Raw genomic sequence first — 24546 nt, forward strand, 5'->3', positions numbered from 1 at the left:
ATTATATATTTATGTACCCTCTTTTTTCTTTCATTTATCCTAATCTAGTGATTATACATAAAAAGGTCATCAATGACGTTACTGTTCCAATCTTTTAAGTAGAAATGGGTATAGTTGCATTAAACACAGATATTCGAAGAACGCAGCATGAAATGTGGGACATATGACGACGAATTATGAAAAAAATTATTTTTCTAAAAATAGTAAATCGTTAATGACGTTTTTGTAATTTGCTAGGACTAATAGAGCACGCAAATTTATATAAATCGGTAAAGTTTCTTTATTTTTCAGAAATAATTTATAGTTTTTATTTATTCTAGCCTGGATGTAGATTTTGAGCGTGAAGAATAATAAATAAGGCTATTCGTGGAAAAGTGCGAACAAATTTAGGTACGCGTATTCAAATTAGGTTACGTCAATGGAGACCGTGACGTTTGGGTAATAAATTTAAAAGAAAAATGTTCGTCTTTCGAAATTGTTGATCCCCATTTAGCCATTCGTGTCAATGGCCGACTGTCCAATCAATGGATGTTATTGATGCAATTGTTTCAAAAAGTATCCACTTTTTACTTATTTACGTTTTCCCGTGCAGCCAAATAGCGTAGGATCGCCAGTTTCCGTAGGAGCGGCCCGTCGTTTCAATTTTAATCAAGCCGTTAACGACCCCCCGTGGGGTGGTTCCGCCCGGGCGGGGGTGGCACTGTGTCAAGAGGGTAGGTATTGAGCATGGCAAGGTGTGACGTCAGTGGCGGGGGTGGAATGACGTCATGTCGCTAGGCAACTTGACGTCACGGAACCAGGCTCCTATAAAACGCCCCACCAGGCCGGATCGTCCTCAGAGTTACCTTGCCAACCGCCCGTTGCGTACACGAGTTCCCCCTCGCTGCAATTCTTCAACATACAAAAAACAAAAACAGTCGAAGTTATTAATTAATTTATTTTTTACTTTTCTACTTTTATAATTAGTTCAATCCCGATAGCTTTTACGTGGTGTTACGTTATTTTTTTAATATTATTTTAAGCGATATCTATTTTTTGGATCAACATAAAACTTGTCTCGGTAAGTACAGTGTTATATATTTATTTATTTATTTTTTAATAAAAACAACCATTTACGATATTTATATGCATTTTTTTCAAATCAAATATTAAATTACAAATAGGCCCGTATTAATTTTGAAGTACTTGCAAAATTTGTGTGCAAAATTTGAAAAAAAATCTTTTTGCGAATCTGCGTGCAGAAGACAGAAAACTGACGTAATTCAAACAATCGGTGTAACAAAGAGGTCGGCATTAAAGTGATAATCATGGTTTTAATATAAAAATATATTGAACGTCTCAATTATCTTCCTGATTAGAAGTAGCGATGTGGAAAAAATGAAGCACAATTAACCCATAAAATTTTCAATAGCATATCAAAAATAAAGTAATTCCTCACATAAACTAGGGCATAACGTTCAACTACTGGGGTATCGTAGACGAAGGGTGTCTGATAACTTAACGATTTTTTTTAAAAATTATTCTCAAATAATAGGCGTATGCTGAGATTAGACATAATATCTCCAATTATTATAGCAGTGTAAAAGTTTTCGTGCACAAAAAAGTATTAAGTGATGATAATTATTTTTTATTGGATGACGTGATGGAAAATAAAGTCTCGGTTTCAAGTATAACTTAGCCAAATTTTGTTTCTTTTAGTATGTCAGGACGTTATTTATTTATTAGAATAACGAACTTTGATTTTGTTCGATGATAATTTAACATGAGTTCAGTTTTTCTATTTTGCAATTGTGTATATACTTGTTTATTATTTGCGGTTTTGCGAGGTGGTTTATCGATAAGTACTTGTGGTATATGAGATGTTAAGTCCAACCTCCTTTCGCTGAAGTAGTCAAGTTTCAAGCTTCATCATTCACACAAACGAAAATTGTCTCATTATTCAGTGCAATTGCGAATTTCCTGTAGGACGAGTCAAGGCTGATGGCAAGAGAGCCCTGTCCCTCGGCGGTCCCCGTACCCAGTTCGGCCGACTCAAAATTGGGGTAGCGTGCGCTGGGATCAGCTGGGTGAAATGGGTCGGGCATGCGCGAGGGGGCGGCTCCCCGGCTAGGGCGTTACCAACCCTTAAATAGGTCAGATATCTGAGGGCTGCCACAACTTTCAGTTTCAACCCGACCCCCGAGGCAACGGTAAGTAGCGATTAGCATCCGTCACCCTTCGCCTCTGTTGACATCCGGCACCCTTAAATCTATGACAGAGTCACTCGAGCGAACAATTACAAACGTTACAACCAACCCCATTGACGAAGATCACCCATGAATTAAAATCCTCAGCGGAGTAGCCGGGCCTTACTAACAACAACAAAATTTCAAATTATAACCTTCATAATCATTAACAAAATAGATATCCGATCACTCTTCACACATCAGCTTATGATTAGTCTTAAAAAAAGGCTTAAATACATAAATAAAACATTTTATAAAACCACCATTGTTTAAAAAAAAGTTCAACCTTGATCTACAACCCCATACAAAATATAATAGGCAAAACTCTACAAACAGCACTTATCATACTTCATCGTACTTCAGTAAGGACAGAACATACCCTCAAACCGTAGTTCCAGTCAGCATCTGGATGGAAATAGTTATAATTTCAATTAATAATTGTAAACTATATCTGTTTTCATAAAATTAGCGAGATGCAAACTGCTCGTTGGCAAATGTTCAACAACCTAGAGACCGCCCGACAAATATTTTTCCACATTATTGACTACTGTTTGGGTTATGCTAAACTTTGACATTTCTGAAAGGACAAAACGTAACTCTCATAGATTGAATTCGAGTTATTACTATAAAAAAAATTTAGGATATCAAAAATAAATAAATGTTCCCGAAAGGGTAGAGTGAAATGTAAATAGTACTTAACTACTTAAAACTACTAAAAAATATATTTTTTAAACATAAGTTTTACAATCAACCTATATGCAACCTATATTTTCTTTCGGTTTATACAATTATTGATTTGTTTTATAGCTGATTACGAAAATAATGTTTCAAATAGTAATTTCTATTTTTATTTAAAAAAATTAACATTAATCTATCGAATATCGTTTAAAATTTTGTTAAATTTCAATTTTCCAGGATAATCTAGGAGTTCATAGCAATTTTGTACTAGAAAACGACTTAAAATGGACAAATTTTTTACTTTTAGTAATTGCTTCGAATGCATTTTTAATAGATTTTTATTTCAGCCAACTAAGAAAGTGGATTACAAATATATTCGAAGTCTGTTTGAATGAGATGCAAATAATTGTTTGGTCTATAAAATTTAACTATTGGATTTATATAGTTTATCCTTAAAAGGAAATCTACAGAAGAAATATTTCTTTAATTTACAGAGCAGAGAAAAAAAATAAACTTGCCATTTGTAAATATTAAATATTTACCTTCCAGTTTGCCCTAACTTTTCGGCCCGGTGTGCATACTTGGCTCACAGACGGTGGGACTACGTCCCCCCCCCTGATTAAATTTATACGATATTATTTTGTAGAGAACATCAATCTTTGTTAAGAAGCAACAATTTCAATTGGCCCTTCCGAAACTAGTTGGTTTGTTTACTTTCAAACCGAGTCTGTGGGCCAGGGTGACCTACCATCGCAATCTACAATCGGCCAATTTCAATCGGGTTTGAACAAACAAAATATATATTTTATAAAACAAACAAAAACAGTCGATAATTGATAATGGCGTTAAGTTCAAAGATTAAATTCCGAATCTCTTACTCTGTCCAATATTGCTTGAACGGTCAATTGACCTAAATACGTTTTGTTTCTTTATTGTTCAAATTTATTGCCACTTGTTTAAAATTTTATTATACCAAACTTATTTTTGATTTTTTCTTAAATTTAACCAGATGTCTGTAACTAAAAGACACCTGGTTTGCATCTGTGCACATAATTTTTTTTTAATTAACAAAATGCAGATATTAAAAAAAAAGTTCAGTATTAATCATTTCAGCTCGAATGACAGTACTAGCAAGTCGTTAAATAAAATCATCCTAGCCTGTAGTCATTAAAATCTTGCAAGTCATTTTTAACATTTAACAGGAGGTGTTTTCAATAATGTTCATAGGAAAACTGTGAAAAGTGCATACAACTTTTGTTTGTCAACTTTGTTCAAAGTATGATTAATGACGGCAGTATTATACTAAAATACAATCCTTTTTCTATAATTAATCATTTTTTTAAATTTGAACTTGAAATTGACAAATGTATTTGATTTTAAAACAGCAATTTCCACGCACATTTAGCAATATAGACGAGATTTTTTATTATTTTATTTTTATTTTTTAAGGTGAATTAGTAATAAATAATAGTAGGAATAGTCCAAGTAAGTCTGTCCATAATTATTTTTGTTTTATGAAGAGTGCGCAGTCCTACTGTGACGTCATAAAATAATAATCTAAGGAATAAGGTCATTAAATATTTTTAATCAATGATGATAAAATACTGAAAATAGAAAGGTTTTTTTAATTTAACCTTTATTTACATTTGTGTGTTTTTTAGTGACCGGTATTTTAATAATTTGTCGGATTCATGAGAAGCAATGAAGACTGAGGTAATTTAGAAAAATATCTTTTTCATTTTTTTGCCGACGTTTCGAACTTTATTCGGGTCATCTTCAAGGTATCAAGTGTGGTGCTATTCTTGTGGTGATGTATGAAATTGATGTGAAGTTCGTGACAATTTCACACACCACAAGAATAGCACCATACTTTATGCGTCGAAGATGACCCGAATAAAGGTCGTAACGTAGGCAAAAAACGAAAAAGGTATTTTTCTAAATTACCTCATTCTTCGCACCTCATGAATCCGACAAATTCTTCATTTGCATTTTTAATACATTCTTAAATAAGCAAAAAAAAATCTTATAACAATGTCAACAACGATGAATCTTTTTACAATCTAAATTTATACCGTTAGCAAAGTTTAGATTGTTCCATTTTATTGGGTTCATTTCAAATTTTTCAATTTTTGTCAAGTTAATGTCGAAGGTCATTGCAGTTTCTTCTATAGGTTATATGTTTATCGGGTTTACCCAATAGTATATTAATTTATCGTGGTTTTTGTTTTCTAAAGTATTGTTTAAGTCATCTATGGCTTAGTTTTTTACCCCATTTTTGCTTGTCTGAGAATATAATCTCTATTATGTGTATGTACTGCTAGACCATTAGTCAAAAATGACAGCATTGGTTTACTGGAATGTGTGCGAAAAGACAGCACTGTTCATAAATTCAACGTATTTTTTTTCGGTTTTCTAAATTCAGAGTGTCGTTGGATAACAAGTGTTATTACGAAATGTCTTACATATTAGGTTTGTGGGATGAGAAGATATAAAATTCCATTTTTTCTCTTTCTCTCTCTTAAATAATAAAATTAAAAAAAAAAAAATGAACCCATCGTTGTTTATCGCGGTTGTGTAACAGGCAAGCAAAGTCAAACGGGCGAAGATAATGCTATCTCTGTTAGATTAAAAAGAGTCATAAAAGTTTTGCGAAAATTGAATTGACGCAACTTGGCCGAATTGCCCGGAGAAGATGGCCCGTGTTTTCCACTATGGTTATGGCACCCCCGAGCCAATGGCCAAATAGGAAGAGGCTAAATGGAGCGTCTATTTCCACCCTGTGATTCATAGCAGAATGTAAGCACATTCGCAAGTGAAATTTCAGGCTGAGTACAACTTCAGCAGAGACGTTTTCCTTAAGATGAATCCAGCAGGGGGCACCGTTATTGAAAAGAAATTGGAATATTTTTTATTCTTCTCACCTGCATCAATTTAATCTTTAATAAATTATTAATAACCACTACTTATTACCCTAAAACATTTAAAAATGAAAGATCACCATCGTAATTAAATAGAAAATACTCAGTACTTTCGACAAACTTATAAGGAAATTTCTCTCTTCCTTCATTCCGATTATTTTTACAATTTATTTAAAAGGTTATCAAATAATAACAGATATATACACTTTTGAAACTTATAGTTTTAAGTGCAATGAATCTAAAAATTGCACCGGGTCACACATCGTACTTTCCAAATTGTAGATTTCCATATTTGATAACCTTTGAAACCTGCAGTTGATGATCATGAAGGGTGCCTTTTATCTTTCATAATCATCACATTTATCCTGTGGGTCGATTCATTCTTCACTACGGACTCAAAGCACTGATGAGGTCGATATTATCGTCGAGCTAATTATTTATGAGATATAATAATCAACTTTGCCAACATTGGATCAAAACAGGTTGCAGAGAGTAAAGCTTATAGATGCTTTGCTAATTAAGAAACCTTAAAACTTCTCAAAAACCATATTTAATATTTTTTAATTAATTAATGCCTATTTATTTAATCGATTTTTTAAGGTCAAAGTGACAAATATATTTTCCTTTAATCAGGATTTTAAATTTATTTAAAAAATGTATTAATGTCCAAATTTTGATAATAATATTATAAATACTTTATTCTTTTTGTTCGTTTTACGCACAAAAGATTATGTTATAAATCGACCTTGCCTTGCAATTTAGAATTTTAAATAGTGCGAATTCTATATATTCAATATTTATTACAATAATTTATACAGTATTGTTTTATGTATAATTGCAATATTTAATCTTTGTATTATTTTATTGGTTAACCTCTAGTTTCAACAAAGAAAAACTGTAAAGAAACCCATGGCATGATATAAAAATAATTAAATTTCTATAATTAAATAGATTTAGGGGAAAGGAATATATTTCCCAGCTAGCAAAGTTTGGAAGCCAATTTACCAAAAGTCTTTACTGCCGATTAAAAACACTGAGTTACAACTGATGCAAAATTGCCTGGTATTTCTATTGGTATTGCTAGTTAAAAAGTCCAGTAAAATAAATACGATGCTTTAACTTTAACTATGATAAATGAGTAGTTTTCAAAATAGTTTAAGTAAATTGTTTTAGTGATAAACCAAAGATAGTTCTAAAGCAAAACATGATTTACTGGCTCGACCAGTTAGATTTGTATACTTAAAACAATTCATGTACGACTTCTAATGACGTTTCTATGTAGTAAATTTGAGAATAGATTGGTTCATATTGTCTTGGCCATATTCAATCGGGCCTCGCAAGTGCTTTAGTTATGTCCAAGGTTATCAGAAGCAATTTTAAGTCAACTTGTGCAAAATTACATGGTATTGGAATTACATAGCTCAGTGAATATCAACAGATTAGTCTTCAAACTATAGCGATGTTAAATGAGAAGTGTGCCCATGCTAAAGTCTAATTAAAATTAAGTTAGTTCATTAAGATAGATGTTTAAACAATGATTGGTCCGTTTAATGTAGTATGCTTTTCCGATGTGATTTTTTCCTATTTTTAACGTGTAGAAGTTCTGAACTCGTCCGATGGTTACTATATTGGGGAATTTGAATTCTTTGCCCTTGATTTTTTTTTTTGTTTAATCGTCCGGTAATAACGGCCTGTTGGAAATTTCATTTAACAAAAGATTTGTTTCACGGACGTAATTCGAACGCGGATATTTCAAATGCCATTTTGGTTCTATTCATGAAATGATTTGACTTTGATAGGCCCGTCCGCTGAATGGGAAATGACCCATTTCTGATGGTGGTGTAGATCGGCTTTTAGAACCGGTGTGTGTGTGTGTGTGTGTGTGTGTGTGTGTGTGTGTGTGTGTGTGTGTGTTCGGTAACTTGGGGGGAAACTGGGTTGAAAATTTCCCGGCACATTTAACGTTTATTTCGATATACTGAACTTTTCTTCAAAAATGAAGGGAAAAAGGAAATAGATATCCTGTGCACATTTGTACAGCAAAACTATGTATTTTTTTGGCAGGATTGCTCATGGAACTGATTGTCTATTTCTTTTCTATCACCATATTAATAAATATCATGTAAACATATGCTGTATGATTACCAAACTTAATTTTTTTTAAATTTAGCGATTTGTATAATTTAAATTAACAGCTTGATCTCTTTCAGCATAACGATGGATAAATAAATTAATATTTATATATTAGTTTTCTAGTTGCATTAATTAACTCATAACTTATGTTTGTGATCATTATTTGAGGAACGGCATTGGTTGTTTTTTGTTCACAAGTTCTATCTTCTTTGCATATTGTGTTCTCATCAACTTCTTTCTATACCTTTAGTTACCCTATGGTTTAATTTATTATTTTCATGGTGTATTGCTGGATTTTTTTATTAGAAGTAAATATTCGTACTTAGCGAGACATAACTAAGATATGAGTATGGATGTCATCCTGTAATTTGGAAAATTACAAATATTTGTTTTTTGTTTTTCTTAATTGTTCTGTTGATATTAGATCATTGTGATAGAAAGACGTAATTCTCAGCCGAATCAACAACCTGTTGGATTATAAATCGGACAAGTCGTGATGGTCCGATATTCCTGTTTGGCCGCGTCTTCCGTTTTACAAACACGTTTCGGGATTTAACAATCGGTGGGGAAAAAGTTATCCGTGGGTTGAAGGGCGAGCTTGGTTCTATGTGAGCCAAGGCGAGGTGTAGCGTGAAGAGACACGTCCCAAGGCCTAAACAGCATCTCATTCACGTTGATTGGAGCGACCTTGCTGTTGCGTCAGAAGCTGACGAGGAAACGTCCACAATCCATCTCCGGATACAAAACCGACGCACTACCTGCGCTGCCATTTTCCAATGGACGATTAATAAACAATAATGGCACAACAAAAAATTGATGGGGGACATTATGACACGACGCTGGGCCTTATTATGCCCTATTAAAATTCATTGGGATTTTACATTGTTTTCGAAAATTGCGTAATATAAGCTAACGGTTATTACATAACTTATGTAAGTTACGTCGGTTTTATGTTAATACGTACCGTCGTCGCTCTTGAAGGTTATTTTCTAAGTAATTTTAACCATATTGTATGTATATAGTCCCTCCCTCTCCCCTGGAGAAAACATAAATAAAATGTGCAGTTTATACAAAACCCAACTTACAATATAAGCACGTTGAAAGCCCTGACGTTTCTTTATGGCCTTAAGAAAAAACTTTCAGATAATATTATAATTCGATCCCAAGACTCAGCACTTTTTCAAGTTTCTTTAGATTCTGTATTTATTGACTCGCGTTTATTTTCTCCATAAGTGGAAAGTGACTGAGCATAACAACATTTTAACCATTTCTTTTATTGGAACTAAAACCATCTGGCGGTTGATCTTAGCCATGCCCTTATACGTTGTATTTACCCATCAAAATCTTATTTGCATTAACTTTATTCTTTATTAAATTAAAAGTATTTTACTGCATTAAAACACTAAACACAAGTTCAATCAAAATTGATCATCCAAAATTATATCAAATATATGACAAAATTAGTTTTGATAAATACAAAATTAGATTTGACTCCAATCCGACCCGTAAGGCAAAGAATTTGTCCTGACTGTGTTAAATGTATAACATTATGATGTAATATTTTTCCGGATTTATTGTGTCTTTTGTTATTTATGTGCTTGGTCACGAGGCATTAATGAACTGGATGTTTGTTTTATTTTATTACATAATTTAGATTTATATTGCACCGATCCTATTTATTAGTAGTACAACATATTTTCCTACCATTAGAAAATTTTCTATTATAATTCTTTTTCATGAACCAACCAAACCTGTCAAACATCCTTCATCTTGCTGCCCTATCAGTAATGATTCTTTGTATTACGATTAAAATTAGTGTGCACTCTCAACACGACACGCAAGAATGGCACAATTACACAGAAGACAAACACTTTGAGCCCTGAAGATGATCTCAATAAAGATCGAAACGTTGGCACGATAAAGAAAATGTTTTTCTGAAACCTACATCACACCAGACCGCATCTCACGATTTCTGAATAATTGAAATTAGTGAGAAACCCTTTTTATAACTGCTATATTCTATCATTGAATACCGTGAAACTATCCGAGCCACTAGTTTGGCTTTAGGCCTCTACACTTTAAAGGCCATCAACGTCAACGTGTTGTCATTTCATCTCTCTTGAGTAGAAACAATGTTGTCCAGGTGGGTTTCGTGACATTGCTCAAGCTTGGGGCAGGGTTTGGCATCCGGGCCTCTTGGGGATACTGAAGAACATCCTACCACGTACCTAATCCTAAAATCGTTTCGGTCTGACCGTTAGAGTTATGGCAGTGTGATTTCTATTGTATCCATCCTGGCGCTCACAGGTGGGCATACATGGACCTATCCTTTACACCATGTACAACAGACATTCTTATCGTTCCAGAAACAATTGTCTTCACTTTTGATGACGATACCAATCCTTTCCCCGCACAAAGGTTCAGACGGTGTATACAGAACGTTCAATGCCATCTGCATACCTCTAAATTTGGTTCAAAACGCGGAGAATTAAAATAAATGCAGCGAAGAGATAATACATTAACTTCACACTCACTGATTTGAGATTTCATTAGCTCCTTCACCTGGTCAAATGACTTACACGGAATCTGCACACAAAACTAAAACGAAACGAACTGAAAAGACTACAAACATCACCACTGTTCCACAGAATTCTACATATACACCATGGTTCCCAAACGTATATGGAATTATGGTTTCTGGGGTCAACCGTGCATTCCAGCGACCAATGCGTCTAAAGATTCCAATGAAACGTCCTAAGAAAAATTGCCATGCCAACCAAAGATCTAATACTTAGTTTTTTTATTTCTTGCACAGGAGGCTCACATCTGGGTTAGATCCCCTCACGTCTTTTCTTTGTTTAATTTTGCTTTCATGTAATTTTACGTACATTTATAATATGTAAATTACTTCTAAGCTGGAGATGGCGAAATGCTCTGCGCCTGACAGGGCTAAACTTAGCGAGGATGCCTATCGACCATAGTATGGCTTCATTTCTTTGAAGGTTTTAACAAGTAATTGCACAACAAACAAAATGAATATTTTGAAGTGAATTTGAAACTACGGCTTTACTTGACTATGCAGACTTTGCCATATATATAACTTATTTTTCATTAATGTTAACTTTTTCATTTCAACCAAAACCTTACATAAAAAGTTTAATTAATTGAAAGAAGTAATTTGGTCAATAGATCACTAAATATAATTGATTTAATAAGCAAAACGAAATATAACTTCACGAACAGCTCTCCGTGGCCACTTCATGTGTCGCCGAGAACCGAATCCTGATTATACGACATTTGAGAAATGGCAAAAAGGAGGGAAAATTCGAAAGGCTGTAGGTTGAGATGGGGAGTAGGTGTCCGAGTGGATCGAAGCCACCATAGCTCGGAGCAGTGGCGTATTTAGCAAGGTCGTGGGTTCGAATCCCGCGCGTGGCATTAACTTTTCCATTTCGCCCAAAACGATACATAAAAAGATGAATTAATTGAAAGAAGTAATTTGGTCAATCGGACCACGAAATATAATGGATTAAATGCTATGTTTTACTTTTTGCCAATAATATGTTTGTAACTGTTTCGTTAATTTCCAATGTGGATATCGGGTTTTGTCTCCGTATCGATTCTACGTACTGAATCTCTCCGTTCTCCGTAAACGGGTAGGCTGTGGTTAATCCGCCATTGAAACTAGGTCGTCCGCGAAGTGAGGGAATCAACCACGCTCAACTTCCGAACGATCCCGAAAGATAAGTTCATCCTTTAATAAATTCGGATAAAAGGGAGGTTTAAATAAGGGGAGTCGAAAACAACGGAGACGGGAGCTGTTTATCGAGTTGCTGGAAAAACAGGCCCGAGAAGCTCCTAAGATGACGTCAACGTTACCCGGGCAACGTCATGTTTGCTTATGCATTTTGAATTTGCCCAGAAAACAGTCGGAGGATTAATCTGCATTTAAACAGCCGGAGATTTTTTCACATTGGAAAATCCTTGGTCGTTGGGCGGGATCAATGGCAATTCAGCCCGCCGGGCTTCCTCTCCCATGGCGATTGTCATTCGCCACTTATGTAATGAGCAATCCAATATCCTACGCTCGCCCGCTTGTCCAAATCGAATAAAACCCGCCGCTTCATTCGAAAGGATGAAATTATCGAAACAACAGAAGAGGAGTGTAGTTTAAAAAGAAATTTTAACAAGAAAATGTCAGAATTTGTACACTTGTTACAACATACAATCAATACTACAAATCGTATCAAATAACCTTTCATAAAAACAAAAATAAAGTTCAAAAAACATAAACCATGTAGTTTCTTTTTTTCCAATGATATTGTACATGCTATTTGCAAGGAAGCTTCCAACTTAGTCAAAACCCTTGTTTTTAAATTACGGTAAACTAAAAAAAAACTATTTTATTCATTAAAAACCCAACTTTGGATTTTTTCAACTATAATTTGTTCAATTCAATCTTTGGTCCGTCTATTCTTTCAGAAGTCTTTCATTTCCCAAACCCATCTCATCGATATTTAGTAATAATGTATTTAAATAAAAAAAGAGAGAAAAATTAAAGCACAAGGCAAACATCTCAGATATATTTTTAGACGGGAGTAATTTTAAACTGACATAGTTTTCTTATAAAAATACACTTAAAAAAATATATGTTTAAATAATAAGCATGGTACTATGCCAGCACGAAATCTGCTACTTGGTAAAGCACCCTGTCTCTATTGTTTACCTGTAACAATTTTTCTAAAATAGTTTGAAATTTATCTATTGTTAGCTGTGCACTGTAATTATTCCAATCATATTAACATGATTTTATTGAGAAATTTGTTGGGCAATTTTCTTCCTCAGTAAGTCATGTTTTATATTTATATTTAAATTATAGCGCTAAATTTTTGAGTCTTACGCTTCCTGGAGATATAAAGTGTGCTATCAGCTGACTAGATTAAATTAATTAATTTTACTGCTTTACTCATCAAGATGTATAAAGGCAGAAAAAGAGATCTAATAAGGGAGGCAGATAGATCCAGTTTTTAATTGTAATAAGGATGATATGGTTATATATATTTTCTGAAGTTCACCTATCTAAAATTAATTAAGTAAGAAATTGTTTAAGGAACTTGAAATCGCTAGATTCAGATTTGTTTATCAAATGGGTTGAAAACTTTGATATTTAACGTGTACCAGATGGTGGACTGGTTTTTGGAAGTGCAGTACTTGGCAGACTTTCAGCAATACTGTACGTCATTATTGTTTGCCAATTCGGTTACTTTATACCGAAGCGATCACCTGACTGGCATTTTAATGCGTTTCTTAAAAATCTCGTAGTACGAATTTCAAATTGTTCTTTTTCGACCTTATAAAAAGGGCAAGCTGACCCACAATTTGAACCGGCGATTCATCATCGCGAACTTTGTTTTCGTCTGGGCGGGGATGGCGGTCGTTTCTGAGAGTAGGCCGTTAACAATGGGGTGAGAGGGTGGAAAAGGGGCCCTTAAAATAGGCCTAGTACCTCGGGTCGACCCAGATGCGGAAAAGCATGCGCGACTCGGCCTGTAGATCGATTGCTAGGCCACCTCCACGCACAAACTCTTCATTGACTAGGAATCTACCGGTCTCCTTCAACACGAGGTCACAGAGAAAGCCATCACTTGTCTCAATGGGACAAAAAAATATATATATGAAACAACACCTGGGCGAAACTGCCCCGCAAAGAGAGTCCGACGGACGCATCCAGACAATTTTTTTACGCAATATGTCAGGATGTATTGACTGATGTGATAACAGGTCGGGCTGTCACAGCCATCGATCCAGTTCAGATCGCCCTACAGGATAGGTTGAATCTCTATACCATATGCAGACTTCAAAATTTCTTTTTATCGTTTACTATAAGCTAACAATCTAAAACCGCACTACTTTTCTCTTTTTTTTTAATATTTACAAATATATGCAAAATATATAAAAAGCAAATGCCCGTTAGTTGACAATTTGTTCCATGCGGCCTAAGCGGTTTATCTACCAGTTCCATGCATGAGAAATTATCTGAAGTAACTGCACAGTTCTGCAGTTCGACTCTGTGACTCTCGTCAACTTAGTTCAAGTAATTGTTAAGTCCCGTTCAGTAGAAACTGCCTCCTTTCGTGAATGTTCCGATATGCTTCTATCCAAGCATACCTTGGCCCAATATTTTGTTCTCTTATTCACTCTCTTGAAGCATGCCTAACCCTAGCACCAGCATCAGTTATAAAAACAGACAAAACTAAAAGAAAAAGAGAAGCTGAACGAAAAATTGAACTCTAGCTACAAACGCTCTAACTCATCGTTCAGTGTATTCTCCCAATTCTTTTAAACTGCGTTGATCAAATCAAACTAACGGTCATCCCAATGAAATATCCCTTATCTTATCATCTGATCACGGGGCCTACCGCTTCAGTCGTCCTGTGTGGGGAGAGGTTAGTAGGAAGAATAAGATGAGATAGTTTATGTAATGATTGATCAAGGTTACTTTAATTTATTGTATCGGAATTTTCCAAGGCCTAGGCCATAGAGGAGGTCGTTAGGTAATCTTATGAAATTGTTAGGGTTGAAAAAACTAAATGGATAAAGGTTCGAATTCTTTGCTGTCTCGTAACGTTCTAGACCATAAGACGATATGGGTTCATATAGTGTATAAAGATCTTTTTTTTCTGTAACGTTTGATCTTGTATTGTATACATTCTGTAGGTTTTAGTCTAGTTTGTTCCAGTTTAATCATGTACGTCATATACGTGGTTTATGTTTGGAAGGGGATATTGTTGATATAGACTGGAAGATTTTTCTCTTTGATGTGAACATTATATGGTGGTATTTGATCAATGTTTATCACCAATTTCAATCAAATCATTATTTATGTTACGTTATTTTAGGGATTGATTTCAAGTAGGAAAAAGCAAAATATTCCACAAAGCGTGTAAGTTCTCGTCGGTTGTTTAGCACGTCATGATTAGTGGTTGCATGTCTCACGTAATTTTTTTTTAAATTTTGTTCGCGCCAATTTTTTTCCAGTCTGAACCGTTTATTTAAAGCGTCAGAAGCTGCTGCTTGATTTTGCTCCGGAGATTTTAGAGCTTAACAACAAGCCAGGTTTAGATTTTACTTAGGTGCAGAACTTCGGGACATACAGTCTAGGGGATAGTTGCGAAGCGATTCCCTGTCTGCTTTGCCCGATTTTAGCATAACGATCGCAATATGCTACAAAATGCATTGCTCTTCCCCTTTCGTATCGCATGCCTGGCAAATAGCAGCAATATCCATAACGCACACATGTCGGAAATAAAAACAGATTCCGTTTACATATGACTGGACTTAAATGCACTTTGTATACACTCTTAAAGAAAAATCCCCTTCATTAAAGAACCTTATATCGTTTTTTATAAATAATTATATTTCTCGTACTTTTCCGTCATTTCCTCGCTCAAAGAACAGTAAAGTGTGATAAAACTCTTTCCTCCCATCTCCTTTGTAAAATTTCCCCGTCCTTCTGATATTAATTGGCTCTCCATCTCTCGGTACCGTTATAGGCAATTTTCCGATCGTATCGGATTTTCCGAAATGTCCATCACTCCCTGGAAGTGCGCAGTTGGCCTAATAATTCCAGAATGAATGACGACCTTCGAGTTCCCCACTTCGTTGCAGGCCGAACCGGCAGCCGGGCGTCGGAAAGAAGGAAAATTTCACTTTCATGAAGGAAAATAATTGAATGTAACAATAAATTTGGTGAATTGGAAAAATCGGTATTGCGAGGTTTAAGAAAAAATAAAGCATTGACTTTGCCAGCAAAACACGTTGTTGTCAAAGCTTCAAAGCAACAAATTTAAAAACTACACGATTGTCAATTTATGCCAATCAATTGACCCAATAAAATTTATGTCGAAGGAGCACTTCAGATCAATATATATATAAAAATCAATTTACGTATAATAAGTTGTAAAGCTTTAAAGCTTCCTACGCAGAAAATGAATGAAATTTAAGAATATAAAACAAATATGCAATAATTTTCTGAACCATAAAACAGGTTAAACGGCTTATGATTACTTATACATTTCTTTAAGATTCAAGACCAAATGATAGAAATTGACGCTGCTTGTTTTTTGTGAAGCCAAAGCGAAACATGACGGATCGAGAACGGAGAAAACGTTAATAAAGTTTAATCACACACTGTTCTTTGTTTATCGGCAACAACAGGTTCAAATGAACAGTTATCGATAAAGAATTAGTAAACATCTTTCGAATACCGGAATGGTTAAATGACGGATCTGCACGGAATGCTTCAATTAGGAAATTTCGTGCTGAATAATTAGGAGACGGTTTGTCATTTTTGTTTGCCGCTCCATCACGCGCGACGTGTCGTGGATCGTTGGAGCTGTCCAATGTGTAAACAATTTTAAAATTGAGCCTTTACCTATCTTGTTTCGAACAAAGATGCTTGGGCGGTTTTGTCTAAAAACGAGTGATCATCCTCTGAAAATGATCGAAATATTGAAAAAAATACGTTTATTCAAACTTACATTATAAAGAAGATCTACATTTTCCGAATCGATCATGACAATTTTTACAAGGGTTCGCGACAGCAGAGGTTATATAAGCCCAGGGTGCCGTTGTTTTTGAAAAAAAAGCTCATTTGTAAGTATGTCGGGTACGAATGCAGGGCCGCTGGATTCGAACCCGAGACCTTTACCTTACAGTGATGAGCGCTTTGTCAACACCTAAACCTTTGCGGCCACCGACGCCCCATAATGACAATAATTATTAAGGAAAATATCACAAATGTTTTGAAAATCAATTATATTTCGCTGCACATTTCCCTATCCATGCTGGTGTTCCTCAGGGTAGCGTTTTGGCCCATACACTATACCAAGTGTTCACATCTTACATGCCATCACATCCCGAAACCACCACATTCGCCATTTGCAGACAATGCAGCAGTTCTCTCTAGTAACTCCGACCTGGTCATTTCCTCCCGAAACCTCCAATAATACCTCACACTACTAGAGTCTTAGAGTAAAAAGAAAAGGATAAAATTTAGCACAGACAAATCCACCCACATTACCTTCACTCCCTGTAAAAAGATCTCCCCCCTGTTTTCTTAAATAATATTCTCCTCCCAACTGCGGAGAAGTTGCGGTACCTCGGACTGTACATGGACAAACGCCTGATGTGGAATCCTCACTGACCACCACTGAAACGTCAGGAGGTTATACACGATATAGAGCACGACTTCTTGACAAACATTATAATTTACCTCTCAAAAATAAAACGCTGCTTTACAACACCATAGTTAATCCGGTATGGGCTTACGGACTGGACGTGCGAGGGTTCAGCCAAACATTCCAACATCCACCTCATTCAAACTGCCCAGTCCTTAATCCTACGAAAAATACTAGATGCTCCATTTTATGTATCGAACCTAACTTCACATACAGACTTAAATCAGCGCATTAGAAACCGCGTATCCCGACGAATCCCCTCAAACCCTCCCCGCCTACTGAACAGACAAAAGCAATATCTCCTCGATGATGGTGATGATAGTGAAAGTGATAATGACACACTTATCAATTAAACAGACAATATTTTAGTATCATTGGAGTAGTACCAATAGGTATTTTCTCCACTCTTATTTTTTTTAATTTAAAAATAAAATTGTTGCTTGTTACCTGCTTGAAGGTAGTTGTAATGTACTACAAATTAAAAAAAAATATATTCCAATTTGGCCTGTAAAAATTTCACCGCCACCTTCTTGATAATTAATAATTTAACCTTTCTAACATGTTTTTGTATTAAAGAATGGCTTTATTTAATTAATTGTTATAATTAAACCAACTTGGAGCCCGTAATTAATTGAGATATTGGTGTGAATCAACAAGAAGAAGAAAAACGGAAAGTTACAAGTCTAGATAGCCCGTCGAGTGGTAGTCGTAACAACCTAAGATAACGATTCTCTTTTTCCCCTTTACCTATATTTCAATAAAGATAATCGCCGTTCCATATGCACATTTTCTCACTTGAACTACCATGCAACATCCCCGGACCAACTGGGAAATCAATATGAGCAGAGAACAAACAAGTTTTATAACTGGGTTAATAGAAAATCGATGCTCGCGGTTCAGAGCTGGCCCAATTTGAACATTTGTTATAGTGGCAGCTCAAGTTAGACAATGGGACGAGGTCGGTGAACCGGTAATGTAAGCGCTGTGGATACACGCGTTGTCACGGCCCGATAACAATATCGTTCCTTCTTTTAATTTCGACTTTACGTTTTATTGTCTTTTTTTTGTCTTGTTCTTGTCTCTCACGCGGGGGGGTAACGAACTCCTTACGATCTGTTTAACCTTCCAGGACTTTTAAGGACGCTTGAACCGTTTTCGGCAAGGAACTGGGGCACGTCCTGCTATTCAACCCATTTCTCGCCCTTCACCTCAATTGTCCCAAAAGACCTTCGATCATTACACGCTTATAATCGAAATTCAACTATGGATTATACGGTTTTCGGATTTTAAATACACAAATGTATAAAAGATCTATTGTTTAAAATTAACCGTAGAGCCTGAAAATTTCTATAAAGGCCATTCATCCTGCCTTCTGAGACGAAATACCCCGATGAAAATGTACAATCAAATGGAAAAACATTTTCTAAATAAAATTGAATTTTTTTTGCAGCACAGAAGAGCCAGTTTCGTTAAAATCCACCCGTGGAAACTGCGAATCTCTCGAAGGTTTAGCAAGGCTTGACGGCTTTTTTATCCATTAACTCGAATCCGTAGAGATTACTGATAAAATTCTACTCGATCTCGTGGTTTTAAAAGAAGAGAAAGCTTTTTTCCCGCCAAAAATGCGCATTTAACGGGAAAAAAATTCGTTCAATTAAATCAGATCTCCCTCAACCTTTTTGACAGCAGAAAAACTTCTGTGATTTATTATTGAATAACTTAGACTAATCTATTTACTTGAATGGCCCTTCAATTGATAAACACTCGATGCCTGGTGTCTGATTAATCGAGGGAAAGCCAGCGAGACTGTCTGGGCCAAAAATAATTATTATCCGTTCAATCAGATCTCAAAGATTAATCGAATTACTCGACAAATTTGTGTAGGCAACCCTGTGTAAATTTAGCTAAACTACCTACTCCTTTTTTTTCATAGGCGTCAAAGCCAACAGACAGTATTTTTCTTAAATTACAATAATTATTGATAATTCTATGCCCAACGGTGGGATACAAAGGCATTAGAGCATGCAAGATTAATGAGACTTGGGATATCGTCCATGGTCAATAGTTTAGTTTCTAAAATTTTATCAAACTTTATTAATTGATTAATTGGTAGTGATTTTTTGCATACTAGTATAGAAGATTTTCAATATTTTCATAGATTTTTTTTATAATTTTTTGTATAACAGCACTAGTACTGAAATTCAACGGACCATCATTCTTTTTGATTATTTGGTACGAAAACAACCTAAACTTAGATAGGTTACCAAAAAATCTTTAGATTTAGAAAAATGTTATTTTGTTGACAACTTTAGTAATCATTATCCTTATTTTATAAAGTTTAAAAATGAAGAAACAATAATATAACAGAGAGTAATTTTGTTCATATTTATCTTTATTACAATTATTTTTATTTTAACGTTAAACTGCCGATAATATCTGTCTTGTCTGATCGTCGAGTTTTTAGCCAGCGGTGTTTCTTCATCAAGTTTGTCAGATGGGTGATTTTTCTAGGTTGAAACATAAGAAAAGCGCCCTTTTAAGGATCCCGTCATGGCCCAGCTCGGGTTGGGCAAGAATCGGCCGTCGGGTGGAATTTTCAGAGAGACATTGTCAAATTTCGACACAGGAGAGATAACGGTTGGCGGCCGGGCATTCACAAATAAACACGACGACCCCTGCCAAGAGAACTGACCGAATTAACGGGCCGAACGAGAAAGCTCCACGGCGATTAGGCCAAAACGAGCTAGGAATTTCTAGACAGCGCATAGTCTATGGGACAATGAATCATGATGATAATTGACCATCGCGAGGAGTAAAAATCGAATGGATATTTTTTAACATTGAATTTATTTTGTAGTGTCATATAGTCGACTATTTTCAATTTTATAATTATTCGCTTTGTTTGGATCAAAACTGGGATAGTACAATGTCTGATTTACCGACACCCATGCTCGTTCTTTTAGTTGGGATTAAAAAGTGGTTGATGGAAAAAAACGTGCTCAATTAACAAGGAGATATCAAAAATGTTTTAGAACATTCCGATGTACGGCAACAACTCGAGATGGTCGCGCTATCGCATAAAAATATTAAATAACCTCCAAAGCCCGGAATCGGTAAAAGACGAAATGTCACGGCATGTTTCAATTAGGTTATCCCTGCCAGAACAATTAGCAGATCTGCTCTTTGTTTTTTTCCCCTTCCGTCACGTTCGACGTGTTTGAAGCCTTGAATATTTGACCGGTCTTGCAAACAGAATGGAAATAGGTTCCCGGTTGGAGAGTCGAATATGTCGAACAGTTCGTTTTTACTGTAGAAGATATATGCCCTAAATCTATTCTTGGGACAACAAAAACAAACAGAATCATCTGTCACACAATGGATCCAAAAAAGAGAAATATACTCTAGGAGAGCTAAACGACCCTCACCAACTGGCAATCTCACTGGTACAATTAGAAAGAGCTAAATTTAGAGGAGAGATAGGACAATTAACATATTCACCGGTAACTGGCATTTGAGAAAACAGCTACACAACATAAGCATTTCAATGACGAGCCCATCTGTAGGCTCTGCATGAGGAGGGAAAAAGCAACCGCTCGATAAACCTTACAAAGAAATGAGATACAAAGAAAACCCAGGGAAATGAATTGTAGCAGCTACAATCAATGACCTAGTACTCCTTAAAATAAGGATCGAATTGACAGGTTGAGCTAAGGAATTAATGCAGAAGGCTGCACTGCTTGAGAAACAAAAACGCTTAGTAGCCATCATTATCATCATTTTTACTGTAGACTGTTTAAGAAATGAAGACGATACATAGAAGTACTTTCTAATGAATAATTGAAAATCAAAGTAAGGAAGTCTTCCGCTTGACCCAATAACTACGGTAAAAATCAATCGCCCCCTTCCTTAAAAATTCAGCCTTGCTGAACATGCGCGACAGATTTTTCTTGCTGAAATTTGAACTGCTGAAAAAAAGGCCATATATTTACTTTCGGACTCGAATCTTTACTTGAGCAAATACTTTCGGTCACAAATTATATTTGTTCTGATTCAATTGCAACACTGGTTTTTGATTTTGAACGGGTCACCTCTTGAAAACCTGGGAATGTTAGATAAGGAGGGTACCATCACGTCCGCCTCATTTAAACGTGATCCCATCCAGTCCATCCCTCAAATTAAACCAGTCGCCGTCCGATATCACTCCCCCTGCCGAGTGTTGGCAAACTAGGTGAAAGTCCTTTTTACGATTTTTCAAATCGTGTGAATTCGCAATTCCTCCCTCTTCTCTTTCTCAATTAGGATAGTTTTGAATCGTCTTCGGTAAAAATTATAGTTGTTGGTGTTTGTTGAAATTTTTGAAAAAAAAAACGTCGGAGTAAAACCATTATTTTAACTTGCCCAATTTATCTTTCTTATCAAACGAACTGTTTGTTTTTCTTCGAAGTCGTCTAATTAAGCTAATGTCCCCTAATTATTTTTAAATTTTGTAATGACAAGTTATGTCTAGGAAAAGTTAAATATTAACTTTTTGAATTTTAATAAGTACAAAATTTCAGGTGTTTATACTCACCATACGCTTCAAAAAACTTCCTATACCCTGTCCAAATTTCAGCGATAAAGAAGTAATTTCAGGTGTCTACTAAATTGCTTATAAACTTCAGAATTATTTACAGTAGAAAAGTCCAGTTTGTGCCACCTGAAAGAGTGTTAAATTTGCTGTAAGAAAATTTATGTACATTGCAGATTTGATGAAAAATTTCTGCACGAAAAATTCAGAAAAAACAAAATTGTTGAAATTTGAAATTTTTTGAAAATATTGGAATGGTAACTGTTAATAATTACAAACCCCTGGACCCTTGCAAATTTCCTCAAAAGTTCCTCATTCAATTAGTTTCTAGCGGTCCCATCCTTGCCTATTTCCCTTTCTGTTAGCAGCTTTAGTTGTGATCAAAACGTTTTTATAGCAGAGAATAAAAATAAAAATAAATTGTTGAGTTAGGAAGTCGGTGTCCGAGTGGATCGAAGTTACGGTAGCTCAAGTGGTAGAGCAGCGGCGTATTTAGCCGAAGATTGTGGGTTCGAATCCCGCTCGTGACACTGACTCAATTAATTGAAAGATATTAATTGGTCAAGCGGACCACGAAAATTAGTGAATTTAATAAAACTAAACTAAAACTGATTTTGACACAAGCAACTTAAGCTTGATGGACCTTTGAAGAAAAATTCATCAAGTGACTGAAACGTAAGAAACAACAGCCAAGAATGGAATTAACTTAAGTCACCAACTTGAGATATTTTGTACCTAAAATCATTTTGATTCTGTAAGCAAACCGCTTTTATAGCCAGACAAAACAATGGTCTTACGACTTGGTGGGGAATTTTAGCATTTTGCTATCTTAAAATATATTCTTATATTTGTTTATAATAATAATGGTAAAAAAATCTTGGGCATGATCAAAAAACGGTTCTATCATCTCATAAATCTCCAGAACATATAAGTTTTATGAATATGTTTGACATAAAACAAAACATTTATGATGGCTTGTCAATAAATTCTAATCTCCCATACTTCTCAGTGATTTTACGTTTAAACTGTGTTGAGTTTATAGCTTTTCTGATCGGAGTTGTCGTGGGCGAGCTAGGACGTTCCAGCCCAATTGCAACAATGTTTGCCGAGTCACTGTGTTGCGATGTCACGGAGGGAAAACCATTCCCTTGATCGTTTTTTTTTCTTCGTAGCGGTGTTCGGTAAATCGAGGTAGACAACACTATCCCTTGACCGATTATTTGTCAGAAATAATTACTGGATTTCCCCCCTTCAAATTCCATTTTGTTTCAAGCGTTCAGAGTTTGCCCAGGGCTTACGTGACGAGTTATTCCACATTTCATACAATGTCATTTTAGAGAAATGAATGGACGTTTTATAGGGGCAAAATTTATTTTCCAACTTTAACTCGACAACAAAAAAATGCACAAAAAGGTAGAAAAAGGTAACAAAACGCATAAAAAAGAGACAATAGACATAGAGAACAATCAAAGCAGAAAAATTGGAAAAAATATCTACACTAAACACAAAAAAACAACAGAAGTTATAAAATCCAACTTCAACAATAAAAAAGCACACACAAAAGAGAAAAATTCAACGTAATTTTTCACCTTCGGTTGTTCGCTATATTTATTGTCTCTTTTTTATTTGTTGCGATTTTTACGTTGCATTTTGCTTTCTTCTGTGCTTTTTTATTAGATTTAAGTCGGGAAATAAATTTTGCCCAGGGCAAAAAATTGAATTATTGTTAACTAACCCGCTTCCCTTTTTTTCACATAGTCACCACTTTTTTCTTATTCAAAATAAAATTTCTGCATTTTTGTTCGGTGTAATTAAAGAATGGAATACACCGTTAGAAAGCTTGAATTTTTCAACGAGGTTGAAAATTTATTTTTCGAAATATTTAGGGTATCTTTTTTTACCAAAAATTAATCTAAAGGTTCTGGAAGGATGTCTCTTTAAAGGAAATTTCACGCTCTTTTCAATAATTTTTTGGTTTTAACCTAAAATTAATAATTCAAGAGGTAAGAACTGATTTTGGTCGAAAACCTTAGGTAGTTTTAAAAAATCGTGAAATGTTGAATATCTGAGAAAGGGTTGAGAAGCGGACCATAGTTCAAGTGAATTTTTATGTTGCATTTGAGATGTAGAAGCACCTGACGAATATTGTCGTACAAGTAATGAATTACCCTGTATATGCCCTGTTTTATAGAATACAGAAAAATGGTGACTTAAAAATTATACAGTGTAAAGTTTGGTATTTATTTTATTTGTTTTGTTTTGCTGGTTATGTCGTGAATGGCATTGTAATTTATTGTAACATTTTATGGTGATAAGAGCTGTCACATGAAAAGCAATGACAAGCGGTTTTTTTAACCTACGTCAGACACTTAAGCCAATGTTAGCCAAAATTGTCTGAACTATTTGCAGGTCGTTTAGCACTGACAGAATAAAATTTAATGTTGTTTGATCCTGACGACTTATTAGATGCAGTCGTATATTTTTCACAGAGGGGCAATAGTGCGCAGCTTTAAATGGTTATGAATGAGCCGTAGCTGCTAGTATTATTTGTAGGGTCTATTTATAGCGGAGCCTAGCGGGGGTTGTAGAGCCAAAACTAGACATGCCTAGGAGTATAAATATAAAGAGCAGCCCTGCGGCCGTCATAGCTGTGACACAACAACCTGGCCAACTCGCGCCTCCACTGATTTACAAGGGACTAAGAGCACTGCGCAATCCTGGCAAGGCGTCAAGTAGTCCTCCTAGGTTCGATCCCCAGAAATATACCGGCCGTTTCACTTCAACGC

The 24546-nt window shown here is 35.3% G+C and overlaps 1 protein-coding gene across 1 annotated transcript in view; it reads left to right on the forward strand.

Annotated features, from left to right (window-relative positions):
* Nucleotides 1–834: 834 nt before the first annotated feature.
* The window catches only part of LOC106663642 (protein Tob1-like), a 63783-nt gene continuing 40071 nt past the window's right edge, over nt 835–24546 (forward strand). Inside the window, exon 1 of the mRNA XM_014388631.2 lies at nt 835–1060. The gene's annotated coding sequence lies outside the window, so the exon portion shown is untranslated. The remainder of the gene's footprint in view (nt 1061–24546) is intronic.

This window comes from Cimex lectularius, unplaced genomic scaffold (genome assembly GCF_000648675.2).
Source record: "Cimex lectularius strain Harlan isolate CLEC.00 unplaced genomic scaffold, Clec_2.1 scaffold303, whole genome shotgun sequence".
NCBI lineage: Eukaryota > Metazoa > Arthropoda > Insecta > Hemiptera > Cimicidae > Cimex > Cimex lectularius.